The sequence below is a fragment of the Lactuca sativa genome, chromosome 9 (assembly GCF_002870075.4).
Source record: "Lactuca sativa cultivar Salinas chromosome 9, Lsat_Salinas_v11, whole genome shotgun sequence".
NCBI classification, from domain to species: domain Eukaryota; kingdom Viridiplantae; phylum Streptophyta; class Magnoliopsida; order Asterales; family Asteraceae; genus Lactuca; species Lactuca sativa.
The window spans coordinates 23,700,495-23,711,927 of NC_056631.2; positions in this window are offsets into that span (position 1 = coordinate 23,700,495).

Here is an 11,433-nt window from a genome sequence, read left to right on the forward strand (position 1 = left end):
TTCCAATTTCTACATTTTATGAGTGTTATAAACCTTCTTAAGACTTGTCACTCAAGTCACAATCTTGCAGTATGACTCTAAGACTTGATTTTGGAACGAAATACGATTGACTTCTTGATTTAACCATTTCCACAATTCTCGATTCCTCTTCTTAGACATACAAATGAACTAAGACTCACTTAGAGGATCAATTTAGATATGGTTCTTAATCATTAAGACTTATCATAAAACACAATGAAAGGTACTCTCCATTCTTCTTAGAATAGAGAAACTTTTATCTTTCTGCCTTCTTGATTCTTCTTATTCGTTCCGCCATTTATTGAAACCTTTTCAATCAACTCAGAATCACACTTAATCTTATAAGTATAATCATATTTACTAAACTTTAGTAAATCATGAAGAATATCTTTATCACTCTTGTCGTGGACTTGATTGACTCACAACCTAGTGTACTCGATCTCCTAGTCCTTCACTTGACACTTTGTCAAAGAATTAGTATAATTTCCAAATACGAAGTTTCTTATTCATCACGCAACCAACTTGTATGATTCCAAGTTTCTGTCCAATTGAAACTTGGGCGATGAGAATCTTCCCTTATTTGGCAAATTCTCAACATTTCCACAAATAACATAATTAAGAATCAAATCCATTATTGCTAATAATAGAAACAATTAAATATCAAATTTTATACACACCATTGCAAGGACAGATAAATAAGATAAAATCAAAATTTATTTTATTGCGGAAAAATTTGTCCTTACAATGTAATTCAACTGAAAACTATGCTATTACATATTTCTTAGCAATCTATCCTAACTCTAAAGTAGTAGCTAAAAAAATCCGATCTTCAAGCAATGCGATCGAAATCCATTTCTTCACGATCAGATTCAACTTACCTCTTCCCTTAAGCTTCCTCTATTTTATTCGATCCTACAAAACATCAAAATGTATTATTATCACATCATGTATTAAAAATCAAAGAATAGGAACTTATAGATTTAGTTATTGGATTTTACCTGAAGTAGAGCCATATGTCTTGACTTTCCCATCTCTTAGATCTCTCAGGTAAACAGGGCAGCTTCGTTTTCAATGCCCCTTCTCTTGGCAATAAAAACAAATGGACTCCTTTGGCAAAGAACATGGGACAATCTCATACTTAGTCCTTTATGGACTTCCAATGTTGCCAGTGTCCATTGAAGTTTGGGAGTTTGATTCACTAGACAAATTTGCTTGATCAGCACACCAAATCATTGCTGATTCAGCAGCTATAAGCAAATAGGTCAAATCAATGAGGGTCACGTCGTGGTCCATCATATAGTGCTCTCTAACGAAGTCACTATATGATTCAGGAAGTGACTGAAGAACCCAATCAATGGCCAACTCACCTGAAATCTCGACACCCAACATCCTTATCCTGTCAATGTGTGACTTCATCTCTAATACGTGTACACACACAGGTTTCCCATCTTCGTGTTTACTTGCCAATCTCTAGTTCCTCGAACTTGTGGGTCGGGGAGAATAATTGGAGGAGGTGGAGGAAGTGAAGCATGATCTCTAGTTCCTCGATCATATCTTGGAATATCATCTTCATTTGGAAGACTTGTTCCATGGGATTTGGGAAGACCATTGTTAGACATTTACAAAATGGGAGAACTTCAAGTTAGTTGATAAGAATCCTTGATGTAACACCCAAATGAAACATCAAGGCTAGGATCCAACAAAATACTCTACAACCTAGAAGAGGGATGTCGTAATCTAGTTGCAGAATATTTGAAGGTAGGTAAATGACGATTTACCAATTTCCACCATGAAAAACAAAAATGAAGTTTTAGTTTAAATAAATTGAAACTCCTAGATCTTTTGAGATTCATTGAACTCTTTAATGGCATGTTTAATCTCGATTATGCCCTTCAAGTTTGCGACTGGGATGCCGAGGATCACAAACAAGGTGTGAATAACCATACGAATCTACGTGGTGCACTCAATGCTACTATCACCTAATCAATGTGCCGGTTAGCCACACACGCTCCATTGATCTATGATAAACATCGAGCCACCCTTCGCTACCAATGTCAATCCCATATTAGTTTGCCGGTTAACCATGCACGCTACACTAACGTTTGACAAGGGTACGAAGTGTAATTCCATGTATTAGCATACAATTTCACATTTTGCCTAAAGTAACTAGAATTTGGGAATTTGTAAAAGCATGTAGTTACTTTGTACTTCATTATACTTATAATGGAAGGTTTTGTCCTATCCTACCCATTCGGCTAACGACCCCCCACTAGTCAAGAGTGTGGTGGGTAAGAGTGGATACCCATTCAATCGCCATTTTATACGCAATTTCCTTAAACACACCTTATAGACCAGCTTCGTGAATGAGGCCTACTAACGGTAAAACTGACTGTTTACTTATACATATATATTATTAGTCTTTTAATGTCATATATACATAGTATAGGGTGTATTTTAAACTATTAAAATACTAGGTGGTCTAATTTAATTAATTATACTTTTAATTTAATTAAATGTAAACCAAAACATTATGGATTTATTAACTCTCTTTTAATTATAAACTTTAATTAATTAACAAAACCATAAGGGTGTAATTTGAACTTTTCAAAATACGAGGGTATTTGAATTTAACATTTCAAAATTAAACTTTTAATCATCTTTTAAATTCCAAAACTTGAGGGCAAGTTTTGAAACTTTTCAAAACATTTGGGATTAGAATTTAAATATTTCAAAATTAACTTTTAATCAAAAATTTAAATTCCAAAACTTGAGGGCAAGTTTTGAAACTTTTCAAAACATTATTAGGAATATTCTAGATCACAAATTCAAATAAAGAAATTAACAATTAATTTGTCATTATCTAATTTTGACCTAGTCCAATTGCATGCAAGATAACTCACCAAATAATTTAAATAATCAAATTTTATCATATAAGGAAGTAATTATTCAATTAATATGAAATTATCTTTTATTTTGGCAAGGATAATCATCCAATATCATAAAAATCCGATTTCAATCAATAAAAAATGTTTTGGTAATTATCCCACAGCAAAAAGGCAAGAAAATCGCGAATTTTGCTACATCTGTGACTCTGACTCGTCGAGTCTAGCTTGGACTCGTCGTGTTCACTATGGACTCGGCGAGTCCAGCCCCCAGAAAACATAATTTTTCGATTTTAATCATGAATAATCAACTATAGCATCAAATACATCAAACAAACAGCCCTAGGCTCTGATACCACTGATAGGTATTGAGCATTACATCATTCCTATGGTGTACATGCAAACCTTAATAGCTTTTGGATCTAGTTTGTCTAATGAACATGCAATTGAATATCCAAAGCTATAAACCCTAGATCTAGCATATTGTAATCTAAATTAGGGTTTAGAGAAATACCTTTGATTGTTATGTAGTAATAACAATCAATTCCTTGCATTGATTGGCTTCAGAAAGCTTAGTGCCTCAAGTGTTGCACCTCTAATGGAGTCACAAAAACCACTAAGCAACTAGATGAAGAAGAAAGAGAATGGGAACTCCAAAAACGTCCAGGAAACCCTTCATAAGTGTTAGCCACGTTTTTGGGTCTCAAGGGACCTTTAAATAGGTAGGCAATTAGGGTTATCTAACAAGGAAACCCTAATTTGATTGCTTAAGCCCTAAGCAGCCTATGGACCCCTTCTGGAACATGCCTTGGACGAAAATCATATGGGCTTCCCATAGACTTCGTCCAACCTATATTCCAAGGTGATCCATAGCCTAATTGCAATTATCTTATAATTACAATTCCAGACCCCTAAGTTTAATTAATCTCTTTTAGCCACAAAATTAATTCTTAATTAATTATTGACTAATATTAATTAAACATTATGATTTCTCCTTTAATATATTATTCTTATAATATATTAATAAATCATAATTAATCCTTTCTCTCTTTAATTCATCCTACAATTTGCTATGGTGAAGGCAACCAAAAGGACCATGCTCATAATCGGGTCAAGTACATACCAAAATAGTTATGGACTTAGACACTAATCCAACGAAAATAACGTGCCAGAGGGGGATGTTACCCTCAACCAAAAGATTGACATATATATATATATATATATATATATATATATATATATATATATATATATATATGAATACTGCACATTCATAACCAAAAGATTGACATATATATGAATACTGCCACGAATCATGGTTAACAAACCATACTATCTACCCTCAACCAGCTCCTTAGAATCATTGTGACTTCCCTCGATTCGAGTATGGATCATGTACTTTCAGTAGTACGTGCCTAATACTACCTTCTACACCTATCTATACTTTCCTCAAGAATCATCACGGCCTCCCTAAGTCACCTACTCATCATTATACTCCCAATGTCCGCTAGACAACATAGCTCCCACACTAAAGAACTTCCTAGGCTCTACTAGGATCCCCACCCCACCTTGCCATCAGCTGCTGAAAAAGCCCTATTAATGTTAGCTAACTACTTCATGAATACAATTACATGCAACAAAACTTAAATAATCTTTTGACTAAAAGACCCAACCCTACAACGGTTTGACTTAGACGAGAGCTACGTAATAGGGCCAAATCAATCATTCTAAAATTATTTAAACTTTGTAGCATGTAACTTAACATATTCATTTAATAGTTAACTCACATCAATATGTTTCCTACAAAGCATAAAGAAAGTAGCGTCCTAGCAGTGAAACCGGATGACACTGAGACACCATAAAAGCCAAGCAGATCCTTACACGTAATTCCTAACCAATAGTCCCAAAACATCCAGGATACACATACACCCTATATTCACTATCTTGAGAGTAACTAACAACTCCTTCAAGCTGGCCTGCTATCACCACACCCACTCATGGAACTTGCACTAACCTTGTAGCCTTCCGTGCATGGTAATCATACATAACACTAGATTCCATAGACATTCGAATACTTGATTCTACCCTAAGTCCATAACCATATGAGGAATAAGAAATAGGGCTAAATCAAACATTCCCAGGCTATAAAATCTTAGTTACGTACAACTATGATGCACACACTAAAAAACTACAGTAATGATGTCAATTCCATCTAGCATAGAAGAAATTTTCCTAGGCTATTAGGCATCACACATAAGACAATTCTGTCATGCAATTCCTAAAGATCCCTAGCCTACAACTAGCATGCAGTTCTATCAAAAACATTATGAACAAATAACCATGTGGGTAACTTAGGGTATACTTTCTTTCTCTAGTTGATCGTACCCATCTCATCCTTCCTTGGTTACTTTTGAAAACAATTTGAAAACAATTTTGAAATATCTTACAGAGCCTTAGTTTGAGTCTGGATTCAGACGAATAATCATCCGATTCTCTCAAAACAAGGCTCTAATACCAACTTGAAACATCCCAAAAATCAAGGTAAAATTTTCATTTTTCAGAATCAAACCACAAACGATTTATGTTTACAAAACTTAGTTTCCAAAAATAAAAAAAACCAAAAATAGGAGTATCCCAAAAATAAAATCTCGTAAAAGCTGGAGTATGTGTATGATCACACCTTTGCTTTGCCCCAATCATATGAAGTATCGGGAACATAACACATCAATTATAAGCCAAAGCTTAGTGATTCTCCCTAAAATACCCCACATAATAGACCATATACAAACATGCATGTTAGATCCACAATCATCAAATTGGATTACCCTCGGGTCCACAACCATTGGCATGTATTACCTCCAGCCCATAGTCATTGGACTGGATTGCCTCGGCCCTATCAGTCAGCGAACTGGAATGCCCTGGTCTGTTGGCTTTCACACATAGTAGTGAAGCCTTAACCCAAACCGTACTATGTGGACATATGCAATATATAGATAATATAACAGTAACAGATAATTATACATATCTTAACAGATCACTACAACATAGCAACATTCTAAACCAGAATAACAATCAACTAGGTCAACATTGGTGCTTTCAACCCATAAGTATAGTGAGGAAACTCACCTCACGGTTTGAAAAGATAGCGGAAAAGAATGTTGCTCCAAATGTTAAATCTACAGCTCACCTACACAACAAATAATGACCTAGACTCAAATGACAACTCAAAATACCCAAAATGCCCCTAAGTCAAATTGGCTAAACCCCAAGTGGAAGTCAGAGTCAACAAGTGAAAAAATCAAGGGAAAGTCAGTTGGCTGAGTGTGCCCCGCATACTAAGCTATTATGCTGGGCGTAAACGTAAACCACCCAAAACCATGGGCCTCTAAAACAATATGAACAACGTACCCATTGGTACGCCCAACGTACTATGTCTAAATCCAATCTTTATAATAAGAGCTCATTCCTTAAGGCGTTTCCATCGAAACTCAGATCTAGACTCACAACATTGGTTGAAGTCATAAAGTTTCCACTGTTATGAATTTCCATGGCTAGACAAAGCACAAAATCTAAAACCCTAACTCAATGATCTATTAAGACATCACAACTCTTGAATGGAAGGAACATAATGGACATGATCACATTTTTATGGTTCCTAACATCTAAAAACGTCTGAAAGGACATCTCTTTTGTTATAAGTAATCCATACTCATGAACGCCAAGACTATGGGACCAAAATGAACATAAACACAAGGCTAACAAGATCTAATCAATTAACTCATCAAGTTTCAGACTTTATACCTCAAAAAGATGCTTGGTGGTGAAACACTTATGGATCCAAAATGCTTTGAGGTTCTAAGATGACCACCTTTCCTTTTCTTTCCTTCAAGAGCACCAAAAACACACACTAAGGCTCAAAAATGCTCATAAAATGGGTTAGGGTTTGCAAGGGATGAAGTGGGCAATAGAGGCTGATCAGGGAAGAGGTCTTGGGGAGTTAAAGATGTTTAAATATGGCTTAAACCCTAAAAATTAAGGTTTGGACAACAACCACGTATGATTAGGTACGCCCAACGTACGTACTCAGTTCTGTGTTTTTCATTTAAGTGCCAAGGGACCAACTTAGCAAATAATTCTCATACTAAGGGTCAAAGATGAAGGAATCGAAGGGCCAAGATCACATTTTTAAGGTTCCAAACACCTAAAAACATTTTAAAGGACACCTCCTTTATTATAAGTAATCCATACTCATGAACACCAAGCTAATGGGAACAAAATGAACATAAACACAAGGTTAACAAGATCTAATCAATTAATTCATTAATTTTCAGACTTTATACCTCCAAAAGATTCTTGGGGTGAAAAAATTCTGGATCCAAAATGCTTTGAGCTTCTAATATGATTCCATTCCCTACTCTTTCCTTCAAGAACATAAAAAACACACGCTAAGGCTCAAAGATGCAAAAAAATGGGTTACGGTTTGCAAGGGACGAAGAGGACAATAGAGGCTGATAAGGGAAATGGTCTTGGGGAGTTAAGGATGTTTAAATAGGGCTCAAAACCTAAAAATAATGATTTTGACAACAACCACGTACGCCCAGCGTACGCTTGGGTATGCCCAACATACCTACACAGCTCCGAGTTTCTCATTTAAGTGCCAAGGTATCAACTTTGCAAACAATTCTCTTACTAAGGGTCAAAGATGAAATTAGTTGAACAAGGGTGTTACATGAACTTTTATATATGGAGCATATGTGCGCGCGCACACACACACACACACACACACACACATATATATATATATATATATATATATATATATATATATATATATATATATATATATATATATATATATATATAAGTTAAAATAGAAACCATAAAAACCATTAAAATAACAGGAACCATTAGGAACTAATCGTATTCTTCCCTCTTCCACGCCATTGCTCCATTGTTCTTTTTCTATGGATAGTGTTCTAGTGACAGAGTTTTGAGATGGAAGTTCTTGAAATAAGATGCGTAAAATGTGTTTGAGGAAATGCTTAAATGAAGTTTTTAAGTGTTTAAATTGCAAATAATATAAATTAAACTATCAATGAATGTATTAATTGGCGCGTCTCTGTGTGTCTGTCTGTCTGTCTCTCTCTCTATAAATATATATATATATATATATATATATATATATATATATATATATATATATATATATATATATATATATATATATATATATATATATATATATATATATATATATATATATATATATGAGGAAAAGTGAATATATACCTTACAAGGTATATATATTTAGGTACCCAAGCTTATATACACATTGTAGGGTATATTTACTTTTTCTTAGATGAGAGTTGGGGTTGAAGTTTAAGAACATTGTAATGCATATATGATACAAAACGACGGAGTACCGTGCATTTGGGTACCTAAGGTAATACACATTGTAGGGTATATATATATATATATATATATATATATATATATATATATATATATATATATATATATATATATATATATATATATATACCCATAAAGGTATATAAGCTTGGGTACCAAACTCGTCATACTACATCGTTTTGTGTCATATATGTAACGTAATCGTCCAAAGTTCTTTAAATTCAACTTCTAACTTGATTAATTTCAATATTTTTATAAATTTGACTATTATCTTTCTCTTACAAAATTTTCATTTTCACCTATAACATATATAGTCTGATAGGTGTTCGGCAGAAAGATGTGTTGTAAGAGGAAAATAATGAAATTTCAAAAAATTTAAAAATAAACCAAGTTAGGGGTTAATATTTAAGAAGATTATAATGTATATTCGATACAAAACGACATATTGTGTTGGGTTTACGTACCTAAGCTTATATACCTTTAACAAGTATATATATATATATATATATATATATATATATATATATATATATATATATATATATATATATATATATATATATATATATATATATATATATATATATACTAGTCGTTTAACCGCGCCAAACGATATGTGCGAATAGTTTCTTTTAACATTTATTTCTATTCGGAAACATGAATGATTGAGCATCAAGTTTTGATACAATGGTAATGAAAATGTAAACCCTAAGAACTCCCAAACAATGAAATTTAATCTGTTTTGGAAGATGATAACTTGTAATTTGGAAACTGACGTATTTATGTCGATAATTTGGGTTTAAAACAAAAATATAATGCTTTCTTAGTTAAAAAATTATGTGAATTACTTTTATGTGATCAAAATTCTATTTGAATTTTGAGTACGAATTAACTACGTAAACCTAAAACAACATATATTCATTTTTGTTTTTTTCCTCTACATTTCCATAATGAATACGAATTAGTTTTACCGTGTTCTCTTTTAATATGTGAATATATATTTATATAAATATTTATTAATGAATTGTAAGTACAAGTATAATGAATCTTCAAATGGCCATAACAATGATTTAAGTGACTACATTTTTATCTTACATTTTATTTTAATTGGTGTTATTTGTTTCTCACTTTTTGGTTATTAAAAAGTCAAAAAGGTTAAAATATTGGTTATTATAATTTCTTGAATATAATGACAACCTTTTATATCTTTACTATTATATAAAGCATTTTAGACATTTCTTGAAATTTAAGAAGTACCAAACCTACTATATCATGTACAATCAACTTATGCTTACCATTCAATACACATTACATTTGTATATTTAGTAGGTTGAAAATCTTAATTGATATCAAATCTATAACCATTATATCATGGTGTTTGTATATTTAGTAGGTTGAAAATCTTAAATACGGGTGAGCATGGCCGGTGTAGGGCAAGGGCAAGCTGGGTAGTGGAACAGGACCCAAAAATTTTAGGGGCCTTTTTTTCTATTTTTTTCCTTTTTTTTAACTTAGGCGCTTCAATCGTTCTTCCTCCTTCGACCTCCTTCTTCACCATCTTGCGCCGTAAGATCTCATGTTTCCAATAGACCACGATCACTAGTCCTCGATTACCACCATTATACCTTTAACCATGCCTAAATCTAAACCAACAGTCATAACTCCCAGAAGAAAACCAGTTTCAAACACACCAATGGGATTACTCCTCTGACCCAATTACGCATCAATGTTCAAAACGATTCGATTCATCAACAAAAGCTTATCAAACTCCTGAGTTCTTCAAATTAAACCAAGCTTGAACATCAATTCTAAGAAATTTGTAAGCCCTACTTCCTTTCTGCTTCTTAGAAATTATTTCTTTTTAGTTTTCTGATAAGGATTGTGCAATTGATTCTGAGGTTTTTAATTGACTTTGATTTCGGTAGTGTTGGGTAGTGTTAAATAACACTTCATAAAAAATGCTTTTGTTAAGAACGTGGCTCGTAGCAGATGGTGTCCAATGAATAGTTTAAAATAACAAGAAAAGTTTCCATGCCAAACACATGATGATAATCCTTGAGCTTGAAGATCCGGGGTTAGCTCATCATTTGCAAGCTTTTGAGGTAAAAAGCTCACATCATGATAATCCATGATGCTAGATCTAGTTATGTTGTTATTATATGTATTTAAAGTCCTTGGATTGATTGATGAGCTTCTCGGATCACTCTAGAAGCATTGGTGTTAGATCTAGACTTCTTTTGGTCCCCTTAGTCATAAAAATGCAAACTTTATGGTGTATCTTGGACCATGCATGTGTTAAGACCTTTGTTAAGCTCTTTTTGAGCTCTTGAGCCCCAATGAGCCATGCATGTGCGTAAAGTTGCCTACTTTATGTGATTAATGGTCTTATAGAATCACATCTGAGAGTTTGACTTGAAGTCCCAATGGATTAAGTGCTTATTGAAGTGGGGTGGTCAATTGAGGAGTACGTTGGGCGTACCAAGCTGGTACGTTGCACGTACTAGCCCCAGAGGGAGTACGCTAAGTGTACGAGCTGAGTACGTCCTGCGTACTTAGCAGGTGGGCTTCGGATTTTGGGCTTCTTACTTTTGGGCTAATATTTAGACATTATGAGGTTAGGGCCTTGTTGGGCCATCAGAATATTCTACTAGATTTGTCAGATATGTAAAATATTCTAATATTCTACTAAAATATGAAAAAAAAAATATATTTCTTTTATTTTCTATTGATTTTTTTTGGTACTTTTTTGGAAAATATAAATGATGAAAGTAATATTTGAAATTTTTTTTTTGAAAATTTTCAATTATTTTGTATTTTAAAAATGTTTTTTTATATACAAATAAGTGGGTAGGATTGAATCTCACAGTCTCACAAAATTAAGTCCGTCTCACATTAACCTAACCATATATATATATATATATATATATATATATATATATATATATATATATATATATATATATATATATATATATATATATATATTATATATATATATATATAGCCTAATAAATAAAAATCAATTTTGTCAAATGTCATGTTCTCATTGAATTTGACACATATCATTTTCTAAGAGTTTTTGAATTATTTCTTTTGCACTTGTCATTTTTTAAAATTTTTC